Genomic DNA, 5,823 nt, shown 5'->3' with positions numbered 1-5,823 from the left:
TGAAAAGGGGATAATATGTTATTCTCATCTATCCAAAACTGAATTCTATTCAAGACCAGTATGGCCATAATCTTTTGAGTACAATCAATTAGGCTGATTGGCCTGTAACTACTTGGATTTGAACATTCGCCCTTCTTGTAAATGGGTAAAATCTCGGCTCCTCGCCAGGAGTCAGGAATAGGAGCTCCACTGCCTGTCACATTTGTGAGAATTAAAAGATATGTAAGCCAGTTGTCTTTGTCATATAAAAATAGGTCCGCCGGAATGCAATCGGGCCTGGAGCCCTACCCTTTGGTACAGAGATCAACGCCTTTTCCACCTCCCCTAGTGAGAAAGTTATTGTTGTGTCTGGGTTGGGAACTTTGAAACAGGGAGAGGTCTAACCCGCTGCAAATTGGCTCGCAAAGAAGGTCCCCCATTGGTCGGGCGCAATATAGTTTTCTAGGGTATTGTCTTTGCCACCTCTAAACTTCTTCACCAACTGCCAGAATGACTGCATATTTTTCAATTTGCTAGCTTGTAAAAGATCACCCCACCATTGCTCATCCCATTCCTTTTTTGCGAGTGTTTGCGTGGCTGTGTACATTTTTCTAGCTGCTCTTATATTGAGTATGTCTTTGCATCGAATTGCCGGAGACAACTGTCTATATGCTTCTTTGCAATCCTTATTATACCAATGATCGTGTTTGGGTGGGACTCTCTTTGAGGTACCGATGGTTTTCACAAACAAGCACCTGATGTTCTCATACATAGTTTCATTCAAATGGATAATGTTAAAATTAATTTCTCCCTGGCTACTAAATTTTTGCAGACTTGCTAGTGTGCTTGACACCTCTTCTTGCATTTTTCCCAGGGATCTTTCATTCTCAACAACCCTTGACCACCTAACCCTCCTCTTATCAGTACTTAGAAATACCTCAGCTGTTCCTACTTCTGCGGCTATGGGAATAGATGTTACGTAGCCTAATGTCTTGAGTTCAAAGGAGAGAGGCTTGTTTTCACTTTTGTTCCTTACACATACCTCCATATCTACTAGGGATGGCCAATTTAAAATACTAATAAAGATGTAGTCAATACAACTACTCCTTAGACCACTCTCATAGGTATGTGTCCCTAAACATTCGGATGGAGTGCGACCATTCACTGCCCGACTCCCACTTCTAGGCTGAATGCTTTGAGTTGGACGGCTGCCTCGTCAATTTTTGATGGGTGACAACTGCAGTTGGGGAATACCCCACTGGGCATCCTCGTCTTCGCTGAGGTTGCTATACTCTTGACCCAAGGGCTCAAAAGTAGTGTTAAAGTCACCCATAATAACTATGTTGTTCCCTTCTCTCACTTTTTCAAAAAAGTGATTAAGGTTTAAGTCTGTTTTAGATGATCTGCCGCCCACAACCCCCCTAGCATATACATTAACTATGATTAGATTGGGGGGATGAGCAGGGCAGATAAGTAGTGACTTTTTCCAAAATGTTAACTTTTTTGGGAACAAAGTTTTCTGCTTAAAGTAGAACTATTCGTAGAGAACAAGACTTTTGTGAAAATTTCAAAGAGACAATATTTGACCTTGTCCTCAACCAAAACAATTTATATATTCTGTCATGGAATGGTGTCAATTTGTTTTTCTGTATTTAAGAGCCATTTCATAAATGTAATTGCATGATTCATTCAGATAGTATTTCCAATGTCATACTATATGCTTTGAATGAAAACATTGCTTTTAGATGCGTACAGCACAAATGCTCATTTTTATGTACAACCATTTTCGAATGCAATTTATGTATTTTGGGTGGGATTTTTTACACATCATGCTTTAGATATGTTTTATATGTTTAGAATTTAGTAATATCGAACATAATAAAGTGGTGTGGGTGTTGTATAGCTTTTCAGGATCCGAGTGAAATTTCCTGTTCATGCCCTTACATAGGTACAATTCACATTGCCCTAATATAGGCATAGAAATCATACCCCTATTTAGACATAGCCCATGCAGTCCAAATACAGGCATGCCTACTTCCACCCATACAAAAACGTCACAACGATTTCTTGGAAAATCGGCTTAAGCAGTCAGGGACATCCCCTTGCTTGAATATTGATTTGTCCAAGAACTCATGGAGTTTACAAAGAACTACCATTCCCTTGGGGTTCTTTTCTGATGTTATTATGCCATACTTTATGTCAAACTAGGCACCTTCAAGGTATAAATATGCCTTCACTTGCTCTAGCAAGACATGGTTGTTCGGAGAAGTTCGGCGATCTACTTGCCCGACGCAGCTCGCTACAGCAAGTGCCGAAGGAAGCCGACCTCCAGCTGCCGCACTGATTGAGAAGCTGTCCTTTCTCTCGCTGAGAATCCAGCTCCAGTGTTTCCAAGCTCCCCTTGTGGGGTGTTGGGAAATAGAGTCCTGAGACAGAGATACCAGACCTCCTTCATTATAACCTAAGGTATGGAGCTGATTAGACCCTAAGAGAAATCTTGGATAGATTCTTGGCAAAGAAAACCAAAACTATGCTAGACAATTCTTACTCCCTCCCGCGTACAAGACTTAGGTTAGGTGCATTTGGGTAGGCGTATTTTAGAAGCACCAGTTGAGTACTTTTAGCCTTTGTTATTTATGTATGTATTTATATGTGGTCTAGAAACCATACAATGCTTTTACAGTATTATTTTATAATTCTATTCTCGCTGTACACATTATACTTTGCAGCCTGCATTACGATTGTATCAGTTCACTTTACTTGCATGAGAAAGAAGACTGTTCAATAAATCCTTTTATTGAAAACACCCGGCTCTCTATTTCTCTGCATCTCTGATGAAACGAAGCATGCACGATTGACTGAGTAAAATATTTATCTATTGTTTCCATGACTCTGAAGATACGTTTATTCTTGGCGAAACAAAGTTGTCATGTTTATACGGTTGTCAGAAACTAATCCCTTCTTTTGAATTAGAGAAAGTTTCTAGTGACCTCTGAGCTAGCTGGCACTCACAATTAAGTTCAGTATATTCGATAAAGACCTAGTAAACATAAGTCCTACGTCAAATCTATAGGATGTATTATTCCAATGCGCAGAGCCTATTGGGAATATAGGATCTACACTACAGAGAGAGAGGGAGAGAGAGAAAGAGAGATTGTACAAGGAGCGCAAGGCCGCTCGGGCTCTTGGCTCATACATGCCAACTGTGATGTGTGTATCGCTATTGGTGCACCATAAGCCTAAGGCCTGGCCTCAACTGCAGCGTGAAAGCCACATCACATTTCCAGAATGCTAACAGTAGTCAGACTAACATTAGGGATATAAGCCCCTTTGCCTCAATACATAAGGCGGAAGGACATCTGCACCTCTGACCTTGGTCTTGAATGCAGCTGGCACGCCCTGAGAGAGTTACCATAGCAGATAATTACGACTCTCACACCACGCACAAAGCTATTGAAAGACCAACATATCCACACCCCACACACAGAAGTCGCTGCTTGTGGTACCCCTGTATAGGATGCCCTTGACACTTACGTACACAACAACCCATAGGTTCAAACATTTCACACACATACGACTCATTGCTGTGAGCTGTGGCATATCATCCACATAACTGCAGCAGGGCAAAAGAGTACTGGTTCTACGAGTGCCAACAACGCATTGACAGGACATCCCAGGCACATGCACAACCCCTGTCAAGTGGAACTGTACCGTGTACCTATGCTACATTTGTTGGGGGCACTGCCACTGGCAGTGTTGCGCATCAGTTACTGGCTGAGCTTCCTTCTTGCGTACATCCAGCCCTGGTTCCACTGTCGATCAAGCACGTCCGAGTGGCCCATGGATGTCTGCCAATCCAACACAACAGTAGATGAACTGGGCTATGACTTGTGTGTGCGCCCCCTGTTGACCCACGACAAACGAGTGTAACAGTGATAACCGTGCATGGATGCCTTGATATTTGGCGTATGTGCCGGCAGTTGGGTGTGGAGATTGCACATGTCCTCATGTGTAGTGACCACATCTAGGTGCTCCCCTCGTGGGCTGTGTTGCAGATTAGTGAAACGGCGTGGACGGAGCACATCTTTCCGGACCAGTTAATGGATTGGCCTACCCTCGTGTTCCTTGAATTCGACAACGACGTACTCTTGGAACTGATTGCCAAGGAATCTGCGCTAGCATTCATGGACAAGTAACTACGTTCCTGCTGCCACAACTGATTGTAATCCAGAGCACAGGTCCCAACACCTTGTTGCATCTTGGAGGAATGGTCACATATCCTTCCACAACAGTGGACATGTCTGCATTCGCCTGGACTCAGAATGCAGGTGCGTGCACCTACGCGTGTTGACAAACACCTGTGCAAGGTGAGGCAGTACCATGGGCAGAGCTGCAGAGCGTCATTTGGCAACGTTCCTAAATCTGACATACTGCTTGAGGGAGAGGACACACATGGCAATGTAGTACAACATGTGACCTTGTTGGACCCTATCACCTGCTTACTGTCAGCTGAGTAGATAGTCAGTGCAGTCCCGTGGTACAGCACTGTACAGATCCCATGGGCTGTGAGTCGTGTCCCCTGACACGGGGCAATGAGCATACGCCAAACATCACATGACTCGTCCAGCAAGGACAATGGGTGCTGAGATCTTTACCAACCGTAATGATTGTTGTTCATTTTTGCCTCCCCATTTCTTGCACCTCAACATGTTCCTATGCTACCTGTCTGAAGCATTGGTCTGCATGTTGTGGCCCTTGTCTTGCCCAGTTTGACACACACATGCTAATAAAGTCTATGCAACTTCCCTGGTGTTAAACTGAAATGAATGCTAATTAGAATGACAAATCGTGTGCCTCAATGAGTATTGTCCGTACACAGGGAGAGACTGACTGACACATTTCCCTTGGGGGTGAGTCTCTATTGTTAGCTCCACCTCTGTGAGCCAGACATTGTGGTTGGGATAGTTGCTGGTTGCCACCTCCATCCCCGACTCAGAAGATGCCGGAGGCAACGACAGACAGAGCGGGGTCTCGTATTCCTGAGTAAGGTTCCAGGTGAGTTGAGGTCCAATCCCCGGTCAAGACGGATGCCATCTGCATCCCTTGAAGCGGATGATCAGTAAAAGTAGGTTGTATCGATTCCAACCTTATTGTGGTGACACATATTATAGATATGTAGTTTTTAGACACTTTGTGGTTTTCAGTTGGTACACACCTGCAGTAGCAAAGTGTGACAACATAGGTCCTGAAGAAAGCCTTGGGCACTTTTACCCAGTTGGCTGAAACATGTCGACCTTGATAAATAGCAGTTATTTGTTAATTCTGCTTTTTGCACTGTTTTTTGGTTTTAATTAGAGTGTAAGGATATATTTATCCCCTTACAATTCTATTTTAAACACTGCACTCACTTTCTCTTGCACTGCACCAAATTTCCATGTGACCATTGATTTAAGAAACATATGATGTGTTTTTTTCACTTTCTGGCGCTCCCTTGGTGACTATATTGAACGTTTTTTCCCTTGAAGATAGGCTCTATGATCAAGAGACATATCATTCGATTGGGCGGATGACCAGATGATAAGATTGATCACAGAGACAATTGATGGAAATCCAAGCTCTGCTCAAGGGTCCTTGTGCTTTCACAATACTCCTGTTTCCTTACATCTGCTCCTTGTAGTCCTAGGCACTTGTTGGTATTATATTTGAGAGACCTCCAGTTCAGTTGGTTATTGACATAGTTGCTGGTAGACCTGTGCTCTTATGTGTCTTCAGCAATGTGAGCATGGTGTCCAATTTCTTGCCATGGGGATCAGTGTGATCGATCAAAACAGGCTGTGTCCACAC

The sequence above is a fragment of the Lissotriton vulgaris genome, chromosome 4_1 (assembly GCF_964263255.1).
Source record: "Lissotriton vulgaris chromosome 4_1, aLisVul1.2, whole genome shotgun sequence".
Classification (NCBI taxonomy): Eukaryota; Metazoa; Chordata; class Amphibia; order Caudata; family Salamandridae; genus Lissotriton; species Lissotriton vulgaris.
Note: the sequence above shows the minus strand (reverse complement) of the source record.